This window comes from Sorghum bicolor, chromosome 8 (genome assembly GCF_000003195.3).
Source record: "Sorghum bicolor cultivar BTx623 chromosome 8, Sorghum_bicolor_NCBIv3, whole genome shotgun sequence".
In the NCBI taxonomy this organism is placed as follows: Eukaryota; Viridiplantae; Streptophyta; class Magnoliopsida; order Poales; family Poaceae; genus Sorghum; species Sorghum bicolor.
In genome coordinates this window covers 13,946,344-13,958,397 of record NC_012877.2, presented here as the reverse complement: position 1 = coordinate 13,958,397, position 12,054 = coordinate 13,946,344, and positions in this window count along the sequence as shown.

Below are 12,054 nucleotides of genomic sequence, written 5' to 3'. Positions count from 1 at the left end.
GATTAGGTATGGCATAGTAAAGTAAAATAGCATTCCAATATTTAAAGAATGATATAACGTACCTCTAGATTATGTCTATCATGTCTTGGTACATTGCCAGCTCTTTTCTCGCTGAGTCCCAGACACATATACATTGGTCCTTGATCTTAATCTCAATGACTATCCAGTGATCCCTGTATTTGTTTATACAGTCATACAGTCAACTTATATATATATATATATATATATATATATATATATATATATATATATATATCTTAATGCTGGATTCACTAAGACGTGATATAACTCAACACTTTACCCCATATTATATGGGAAGAGTATCAAGTCCTTGTGCCTTTGGTTATAAACGGACCTCCGGAGGTTCTTCTCCATTTCCTTAGGCCTCAGATTGAATGGATTGTCAGTCTTGGTGTCCTTGTACAGGACATAGGGATCAATAAAACCAATTCGATCGTCTTGTTTCAATCTGAGTTCTCTCATCATGTGTCTACACGTCTTGAGCATAGTAATTATGAATACGTACATATGCTAGAGTGGAATTATTGATTAAAAGGAAGAATCACTTATAAACAGTAGCAACTCATGAGAGATTTGTTGAGAGCATCCATATAGAGAAGCTGGTGTACTTCACTAAACTATACCCACATGACATCATCTCCACGGAAGTAGTGACGGTCTCTGACTTGGACGCCAATATATTGTTCAAGTTCATGTTGTCGACAGAAACTCATGTAGTACTCGTGCAGCTTGTACATTTGCGTACCAAGTTGTTTTACATTTGCAGGGTTGCATACACTCCTACCATATCTATACTGCTACCGCCATTCATCAACAACTTCGGCTTCTTTAACATACTCCCGACCCATAAGTTGGTCTATGGAGAGCTCAGCCGCATCCATCCATTGGGCGAGTTCATCTACGTTCACAATGTTAGGTATCACCATTTGTAGAAAGTTCATGTTGGAACCATATTGATTCTGAACCACTAGAGGTGGCACTGATTGCTGCTCTTGTTGGCTGAGCTATGCAACCTCTTTCTCAACCTTCTGTTTTCTTTTGTCCACCTTGATTGTTTTTGTCATAGTACGCTCGTAGTCTGGTAGTGGCGGCGCTGGTTTTTTTACTAGCGGCAAGCTTCTCGTCTTGCATAGCCTGCACCACTTGCCTCAATTTTGAGCGAGGATACAATAGGAATGACTTCTCTTGCTTTGCTCGTGCGGCAGCTTTGGTTTTTATAAGAACACTTGCACATCTGACTTCACTGAAGCCTCAAGTTCTTCATTAGTATTCTCGTACAAAAGCTTGGTCATCTTCGGGATCTTCATGACCACAGCTTGTTTCTTTGGCATAGGTTAGACCAATCTTTGTGGGCGGTGGGCCTCTTGTTTCTTGATGGACCAATCGGTGCTGACGAGGCGGCCGGTGTCAAAATTGGAGGAGGCGGCGGCGGCGTGGTTGGATCTTGCTGTGGTGGAGGAGATTTGGCCGCTGGTGGCGTTGGAGTCCGTCGTGGAGGAGATACGGCCAACCGTGGGGATGCAGCCTTGTCTTGTATGAAATCATCCTCGTCGTCGTGTCCCACGGCACTATGGTCATGTGGTGAATGGATACACATACTTAGGTTGGGGCAGGTCCTGATGTGAAATAACGAACAAGGTATATGTAGCACCCGGTTTTAAGAACAAAACCAGATACACAGCATATGTGAGCCTAGGAAGTAAAATCTCACATATAGCCACAAATAAGAGTAATATCAATAGTCAATGCTTATATATAACGAACTTAGTGTAAAAGATATAACCTTAGACAACAAACAACGGAAAGACACTCCGTTCTTCAGGCGAAAGCTCCAAGTCCACAGGGACAACTGACTGGTTGAGCACAAGCCTAAACTCTTCTCCAAACTAGCAATCTAGTACACATCCGGGATTTTTATCCAAATAAAATGTAAAGACAAGCGTAAGTACATCTCGTACTCAGCAAGAATAACATGGGGTTCATGAGTCTCAAAGGCTAGACACTGGTTTAACTGCATGTAGCTTTTAGTTGTCACAATTTTAGCATATGAGTAGCATCAAGTTGTCAAGTTCCGAAGGAAACTCATGATCAAGTAAAGTGAATAAAGAATACCATAAACAACATATTAACAATAATAACATTAATGATTTGCCATTAGTGATCATTTATTCTGTATTGGTCTAAGGCCACTCGTGATCGTGAGCACGTCTTATATATCAGTTTTACACTCTGTAGAGGTTGTACACTTTCACTGTGAGTCGTGATTTACCCTTACGTCCGAGGTCATGAGTCTCTTAACCCCCTTCCTAGGGAGGCCGATAGGGTTCACTATGAAGCCTTTCAAAGGTTCGTCTAACAAGTTAGGGCCGCTTGCTTTCATTAGTCAGTCCATGTGATTCACCCGCAGGAATCCACGGTCTGCTATTCCCTAGTTGCGCCACATGGGTAACCACTAACAAGCTAGAAAAGATCCTCATACCGAGCTAAAGCTAGAGACATGTAGCCCTCACAGTTGTACTGTATGTCCCGGATGGTCATATATAGATAATTCCTTATGGAGAGAAACTAGATCACCATAGGATAGCCCAATGCTCCAGCCCTCTTTACCAAAGTTGCTAAAAACTCATCTTTTAATGTTTATTGCATATTCCATTAATAAAATTACGAGATCATGGTTTAGTGGAGCACTAGCATAAGCTACCCAATGCAAAACCATAGGTGACAAGGTATAAGATCAATACTAGGAAAATCCATAACAAAGAGACACATGCAATATGAATTGTGTGATTAAAGTTATTAGGAAACAAGGATGATCCCATGCTATACTTGCCTTGAAACTCAGATCCTTCGTTTAGTTCCAAAACTTCTACTATCAGCTTCTGGATCGCCACGTAAAAGCTCACCGTCTAAACTCAGTCCTCACATCAACAACAATCATCCAGAGGCAATGATACAAAGCAAACAAACCTATAATTAGAACAATACACCAACAGTAGAAAATAAAGATGAAAAGTTTAGAAAACAAATCTACATCACACTACGATCACACAGACGTAAAGATCACAAAAATCGGAGCTATAATGAAGAAGATATGAATTTTCTAAGATTTTCTTTAGAAAAACAATTAATTAATTTGGATCACGAAAATAAAAAGTTTAAAATTTGTAAAACAGTGAGACTAACATGCAGATCTTGTGATTACGAATCTAACGCAATTTGAATGGATCAAATCGGAGTTAAAATGGATATTTTATGAGCAATATAAAACCAATGGCAAACTTGTAATTTTCTGAAAATGTATTTTGAATCTCAGTGCTGAGTTTACGTCTTCAAAATCGGAAAGCGTATTTTTGAAAGTACGTTTTGGACTGCGGGTTAGATCTTTAAAAACCAGGGGGCTCTTTTGCAAAAGACGCAGCCGAAGGGGTATCCTTCATATGGGGCCATTGGATCTAACTTGGACGGTTGACATTAGATCGGGGGTGGGGAGAGAGAGCTGGCCGGCCGGAGTTGGGGCGGAACCCGGCGGCGCGATGGCCGGAGTTGGCCGGCGTTGGCCAATCGGACGTTTTATGGCACTAGAAAGCAAACCGATTGCACCGGGGCGTAGAGGAGCTTGATGCGGACTTACCTAGGGCAAAACTGATGTCGAGGAGAGGCTCGGGCGCGCTCGCAACTGAGGAAGGCAGACGGCGGGCTCCTACACAGGTTCGGCGAGGTCAAGTAAAGCGCAGAGAACACGAAAAGGATAAAGAACGAGTTTGGCGACTTCGCAAGAGCGAGGAGAAGGTCGGCAAAGGGCTCACGGGAGCAGAGACGGGGTGTCGCGGCGTTTCGAGCTTGGCGCAGATCTCGGCGTCGTTTTGGGACTAGGCTAGGGCGGCGGCTTGCTCTAGGGTTGGAGATAGGGAGGCATCGGGGTCGCGTCTGCTATATAAAGTGCTCCCAATGTGCGGAACACGCCGAGCACGGGGATCACGCGCTGCCAACTCGATCTCTTGGCAGAGTCCAGTGCGGCCACGAGGTAGGGCAAGGATCTGACCGGTGGGCCCCACCTGTCTGTGACTCAAAGCGCGGGACCCGCTTGCTAGTGGAAGAAGAGAGGGAAGGGGTGCTAGCGCGGGGGGGTGACTGGGCCGCGGCTGCTACTTGGGCCAGAGAGAAGAAGAAAAGGGGGGAAGGTGCTGGGCCTTCGGGCCGAAAATAGAGAGGGAGAGTTCTTCTCTTTTTTTTATTTTGTCATTTCAAAGCCTATTTAAAAACCAATTTGAAAACCATTTTGAGACTAGTTTGAATTATCTTAAATTTTGATCAAATTCACACATTACAACAAAACATATGCACCATCATGAATGCACAATTATGTTGCTAGACCCTATAATAAATTTTAATTTAATGAAAAATATTATTTTCCATAGTTTTTATGAGCACAAAAATGTATAACTAATTATTTTTCCTCTATTTCCAAAAGGGAAAAATTTAGGGTGTTACAATTCTACCCCCCTTAAAATGAATCTCGTCCTCAAGATTCGGTTGGTGCTTACTCAAACTACTGCGGATATGCTTTTCTTAGATCCTCTTCTCATTTACAACTTGCCCCCTCTTCGATGTACTAATTCCACTGGATTTTGTACCTCCTGAAAATCCAGCTCCCGGTAACCCTTTCTGCGGTTTCCAAAATTCTTACCGAGTACTCTTCGTATGAGAAATCTGATTTATCAATCAATTCTTCAAGCAACATCTGCTCTTATGGCACACGCAAGTACTTTTTAAGTTGAAACACATGGAAGACATCATACACTTCTCCTAAACTTTCAGACAGCTCTATTTGGTAAACCACTTCGTTCCGTATTTCTAACATCTTGAAAGGCCCGACATACCTTGGTGCTAACCTTCCTTTCATATTAAACCTCCACACACCTCTCATAGGTGACACCTCCAAACACACGTAGTTTCACACTTTAGAACTAATTCTTTTCTCAGGTGTCAACATAACTCTTCTATCGAGACTATGCCACCTTTAAGTTATCTCTAATCACTCTCAACTGCTGTTCTGCATCACTTAGAACCTCAAGCCCAACCACTTGTGTTCTCCTGTTTGATTCCAAATCAACAGAATTCTACACTTACATCCATACAAGCTTCAAAAGGCTCCCACTAAAGGCTCTTCTACTAACTATTGTTCTAAGAAAACTTCGCTTATGGTAAATTCTTTGTACCATACCGCAATACACAAGCTCACAACATATCTTCTAAGTAATCTTTGCAGTTCCTGTGGTTCCCAAGTGAGTAATTAGTAGAGCTCATCTGACAGTGCTAGCGACATTACTCTAGCTCAACACTCAACTCCTCAAACCTTGGTGTCATTTGAACTCCTCTAGCACACTCTTTATGCTTTGACGCAAAGGCTTTTTCTCCTTCAAGTGATAGCATTTCTCCGAGTCATAACTCTTGATTTACTGAAATCCATCGACAATGTGACCAGCTCAAATCCAACTTCATAAAAGATGCCCTTTAGATTCTTACGTTCTACACAGATATCACTCCTACATCCAAGAAGATAGTATCTCCATGATCCACTATGGATACCACCACATCACGTGTCAGGTGGTCCAACTTACTTAGTTGACTCATACACAAGCCATTACTTTTCTTGTGTAGAGCACATCTAAGGTCTTGATGGGATAGAAGAACTCTATTTGACAATCTTCATAACACTTTTAGTGAACTACTGATAGAAGCTTATCATTCCAACTCAATCTCTTAGTCACTCTTACGTCAAGATCACATTGGCTCCAGCAAACCCATGATAGCCTCTTGCCATATCTATAAACTCTAAGTCTCATTCACTTTCCTTCGATGGATTCCAACTCTTGCATCTTTAACTTTCTTAAGTCAATCATTAAAGATGACGTCTCCTAGATGAGAACTTCCATCAATTAGAACATAGTGGTCGTGCTCTCTTTAGCAATGAAGTCTTTTGAGTCTCCGTAGAATCAGTAGTAGATGTAGCATATCCACTTCCTAAGTTGTAAAGTGACCAATGATTATAATCATGGGATATCTCCAGGGACAACTTCTCATTTCATGACAAACTGAAAGGGCATTAACCTATAATAACAAGGTACTACCCCCCTTAAGATGAGATAGGTCGGGGGACAGTATGGACTAGCTCTTATATTCCATTTTAGATGCTACTCAGCATATAGACTTTTAAATTCGTCCTACCAAGTTTCTTAATCCAAAGTTGGTTTCCTCACTAAGTTCCAACTATTGCACCTTTATCATAGTTGAATTGCTTCGCAATCACACCCCATGTATAACTTGGTAGACTTTGGTGTCACCTGATTCTCACAAAAATCACTTCCAAGCTATGAGTACCAGCAATGACCTATATCTCCATCCATATTAGCACACTTCAATGGAACTATTTCTTGCATCAAAAACCAAATTTACAAAACACTTGAGGTCCATATCGATGATCCATCATTAACCAACACTTCTCCTTGTAACTCCTTTGATAAGACTACCCCTCTCAGAAAAGGTAACTAGGGGCCTAAATGGGTAGATTGGTCCACCTCTCCAGCGAGTTTCTCATCATAAGATCTTCTAATACCGAAGAGAAACTCATGTGCACTGAGATGCACAAGAAATCTGAAATTCCTCACAACACGAGAAACACCAGTGCGGTAAAATAGACATAACTCCTTTTCTATTAATCCAATAGGGTCTTAGCTTATACCACTAGAAACCTTATCAAATTCCCTACAACTTTCATATAGAAGGCTTCCTTAGTTTCTGTCTTTAAACCTAGGTAAAACAGCACAACATGATATCCCTCTCGACAATGTCTCGGTATCGATGCAGAAACTTGCAGAAGTCATATCTCGAGCTACTTAGATCATATGGGGACGAGTCTTACATGGTTGAAAAGCTTATGAAGCCCTCCACAACTTCTGTATATCACACTTTTCCAGATTCTGATGTTATGTTGGCTGAAAAATAGGAACTAACTAGAACTGTCCGGATTTTGAAACTGTGCAGAAACTTTAACTTGTAGATGTCATAACTCAAGTTGTAATAATCCGATAAAGTTGTAGTTTGCATCGTTGGAAAGCTTATCTAATGACCTACAACTTTATTATAGAACCTTTTCCCAAATTCCGGAGTTACATTTGTCTAAAACAGTAAGCAACTGAAACTGGTCCTGATTCCTAACAGCTCAACTGTACCATCTTGTGATGTTCGTAATTCGCAAACCACAACAGCTATGAGGGTGATTCTTGCGGTCAGAGAAGGATCTTGAAGTCTACTAGCACCCAGAATTTTCACATGATTTTAGGGTCCTCCAAGAATAGGGATTTGAACTAAAGAAGATAAGTTGCTCCCAAAAGACAGGGTTGAGAAAAAACAAGAGAAACTAAAACCCATCTATTTATTCATTAGTCCTTATGCCTTAGACCTATTAACTAAATGAAATTGTGGAGAAGCCCACAAGATCATTGCACTCATTACAAAAATCGAACTCAAACATAAACACCAAGACAAGCCAACCAAACATTAAAGATTCACAAGGCACACATATATGACTAAACTCAACTTTTGCCACTAACGTTTATTACAAAGGGGGAATTTCCTACTTCTTAAACACGGTGTAACTACAGTGACATCCAGGGTAGCCTCTCTTGCATGGAGTTAGGCGAGGTATGTCCTCCATCTCATTGATCTTAGGTAATCCACCACGACTTCTCCACTCATCAATCTCATCCAGGGCTTCCTCATAGTGTTGCCTTCCTTCCGCCAATTCTAGTTGACTGTCTTCTAGCTTTTGATGCATGACTTGGACAGTCAAAGCCATCTCCTTTAGTTGTTCATTCTGCTCCATGTAGGGGTCAGCCATCACACATTGCAAAGTGCCTGGTGGACGACGAGGTAGATACTTTTGTTTGTCATTTTTCCTCTCTTCATATTGCTTTCCTTGATATGCCAGAAGAGCTTGATGGGCGGCATCAGATATGCTAGCATGCTTACTGAAGCGGTCACTGAGAGACGAGTGAATGGATTCCACCACGTGTGAACCAGTAAACTCATTCCACCTTGTGATGTTGCTTTTGTGCTCTAGTGGCTCTCATACTTAGGATGAGTCCACTTAGTGCATTTATATTCCACCTTGGCCTGCTATTCCGGATAGTGATCTTGTAGTATACGCACAAGACAAGGGTGAAAGAAATCTTTGCCACTAAAGGATGTGGTAAAGTACTCCTTCCGCCAACAAGTATGTCTTGATGGGACAGGACGAGCTTCTTCATACTCTAGTTCCGTTAAGCCATAAATACCCCAGGTCAAGCATGGTCTTCTAGAGTTGCTGCGATTAATCTTTTCGTTATGAACCATCTATGGAATTAGACCAAGAGGAAGTTAGAGTAGAAGCAATAATTTTATAATAGAATTAGATGATAGAAGCATAAGAATTTTAGCAAATAGCAAGGGTGAGATAGTAAGCATGAATGTAGTGAAGCAAAGATGACTAAAGCGACCATTACTATCTAGGCTTGCATCCTACCGTCAGCATTGCTCTGATACCAGTTTGTAGCACCCGGTTTTAAGAACAAAACCAGATACACACCATATGTGAGCCCAGGAAGTCAAATCTCACATATAGCAACAAATAAGGGTAATATCAATAGTCAATGCTTATATATAACAAACTTAGTATAAAAGATATAACCTTAGACAGCAAACAGTGGAAAGACACTCCGTTCTTCAGGCGAAAGCTCCAAATCCACAGGGACAACTGACTGGTTGAGCACAAGCCTAAACACTTCTCTAAATTAGCAATCTAGTAACCATCCGGGATTTTTATCCAAATAAAATGTAAAGACAAGTGTAAGTACATCTCGTACTCGGCAAGAATAACATGGGGTTCATGAGGCTCAAAGGCTAGACACTGGTTTAACTGCATGTAGCTTTTAGTTGTCACAATTTTAGCATATGAGTAGCATCAAGTTGTCAAGTCCCGAAGTAAACTCATGATCAAGTAAAGTGAATAAAGAATACCATAAACAACATATTAACAATAATAACATTAATGATTTGCCATTAGTGATCATTTATTCTGTATTGGTCTAAGGCCGCTCGTGACCGTGAGCACGGCTGATATATCAGTTTTACACTCTACAGAGGTTGTACACTTTCACTGTGAGTCGTGATTTACCCTTACGTCTGTGGTCATGAGTCTCTTAACCCCCTTCCTAGGGAGGCCGATAGGGTTCACTATGAAGCCTTTCAAAGGTTCGTCTAACAAGTTAGGGCCGCTTGGTTTCATTAGTTAGTCCATGTGATTCACCCGCAGGAATCCACGGTCTGCTATTCCCCATTTGCGCCACATGGGTAACCACTAACAAGCTAGAAAAGATCCTCATACCGAGCTAAAGCCAGAGCCATGTAGCCCTCACAGTTGTAATGTATGTCCCGGATGGTCATATACAGACAAGTCCTTATGGAGAGAAACTAGAGCACCATAGGATAGCCCAATGCTCCAGCCCTCTTTACTAAAGTTGCTAAAAACTCATCTTTTAATGTTTATTGCATATTCCATTAATCAAATTACAAGATCATGGTTTAGTGGAGCACTAGCATAAGCTACCCAATGCAAAAACATAGGTGACAAGGTATAAGATCATTACTAGGAAAATCCATAACAAAGAGACACATGCAATATGAATTGTGTGATTAAAGTTATTAGGAAACAAGGATGATCCCATGCTATACTTGCCTTGAAACTCAGATCCTTCTTTTAGTTCCAAAACATCTACTATCAGCTTCCGGATCGCCACGTAAAAGCTCACCGTCTAAATTCAGTCCTCACATCAATAGCAATCATCCAGAGGCAATGATACAAAGCAAACAAACCTATAATTAGAACAATACACCAACAGTAGAAAATAAAGATGAAAAGTTTATAAAACAAATCTACATCGCACTACGATCACACAGACGTAAAGATCACAAAAATCAGAGCTATAACGAAGAAGATATGAATTTTCTAAGATTTTCTTTAGAAAAACAATTAATTAATTAGGATCACGAAAATAAAAAGTTTCAAATTTGTAAAACAATGAGACTAACATGTAGATCTTGTGATTACAAATCTAACGCAATTTAAATGGATCAAATCGGAGTTAAAACGGATATTTTATGAGCAATATAAAACCAGTGGCAAACTTGTAATTTTCTGAAAATGTATTTTGAATCTGAGTACTGAGTTTACGTCTTCAAAATCGGAAAGCGTGTTTTTGAAAGTACGTTTTGGACTGCAGGTTAGATCTTTAAAAACTAGGGGGCTCTTTTGCAAAAGATGCAGCCGAAGGGGTATCCTTCATCAAGGGCCGTTGGATCTCACTTGGACGGTTGAAATTAGATCGAGGGTGGGGAGAGAGAGCTGGCCGACTGGAGTTGGGGCGGAACCCGGCGGCGCCATGGCCGGAGTTGGCCAATCGGACGTTTTATGGCACTAGAAAGCAAACCGATTGCACCGGGGCGTAGAGGAGCTTGATGCGGACTTACCTAGGGCAAAACCAATGTCAAGGAGAGGCTTGGGCGCGCCCGCGACTGAGGAAGGCAGACGACGAGCTCCTGCACAGGTTCAGCGAGGTCAAGCAAAGCGCAGAGAACACGAAAAGGAGAAAGAACGAGTTTGGCGACTTCGCAAGAGCGAGGAGAAGGTCGGCAAAGGGCTCACGGGAGCAGAGACGGGGTGTCGCGGCGTTTCGAGCTTGGCGTAGTTCCCGGCGGTGTTTTGGGACTAGGCTAGGGCGGCAGCTTGCTCTAGGGTTGGAGATAGGGAGGCATCGAGGTCGCGTCTGCTATATAAAGAGCTCCCAACGTGCGGAACACGCCGAGCACGGGGATCACGCGCTGCCGACTCGATCTCGTGGTAGAGTCCAGTGCGGCCACGAGGTAGGGGAAGGATCTAACCAGTGGGCCCCACCTGTCTGTGACACAAAGCGCGGGACCCGCTTGCCAGTGGAAGAAGAGAGGGAAGGGGTGCTGGCGTGGGGGGTGACTGGGCCGCGGCTGCCACTTGGGCCAGAGAGAAGAAGAAAAGGCGGGAAGGTGCTTGGCCTTCCAGCCGAAAATAGAGAGGGAGAGTTCTTCTCTTTTTTTTAATTTTGTCATTTGAAAGCCTATTTAAAAACCAATTTGAAAACCATTTTGAGACTAGTTTGAATTATCATAAATTTTGATCAAATTCACACAATACAATAAAACATATGCACCATCATGAATGCACAATCATGTTGCTAGACCCTATAATAAATTTTAATTTAATGAAAAATATTATTTTCCCTAGGTTTTATGAGCACAAAAGTGTATAATTAATTATTTTTCCTCTATTTCCAAAAGGGAAAAATTTAGTGTGTTACAGTATATACATGAGTCAACCATAATGTAATATAGTAAATAATTAGTGAAAAGAAATTGTGTTCACATTCATCCGCACCTAGGGCTTGGTTGTTGTTGAGGGGGAGGAAGTGACGGCGCCCCAAGAATAATGATGTTTTGTTTCATTCAACATATGAATGTCTTCTCCGCTTCACCTAGGGTCTTCTCCGCATCACCACCTTCGATATCTAGAGGCACATTTTCATGGCCTTTCACCACTCTATCCACCGAGACACTAGCATATCAAGGTGGTATTATGACCATGTGGATCCTTGGTGTCTTCGTGGGGTCGATAGGAGATACAACACCGGTAGCCACCTTGACTGTGGCATTCCCCTCAAGAATATGCAGCTCACAGGACATCAATGGAGCGGTGACGTCATCCACAGGGAAGCGCAACCCTGCATCATCTTGCCTCACAGGCACCTCTCTAGAAGCACAACTGCTTTTCAACTGACAAGAGGTGGGGCTGATGTTGGCGACCGGCTGTGACAAGCTCTAGAGGCGAGAACTTACAACTTCCTCCACGACCTTTCTGATATGCTCATTCATAGTGGCCTTAAGCGCTTCCTCCCACTCTATTCCCTT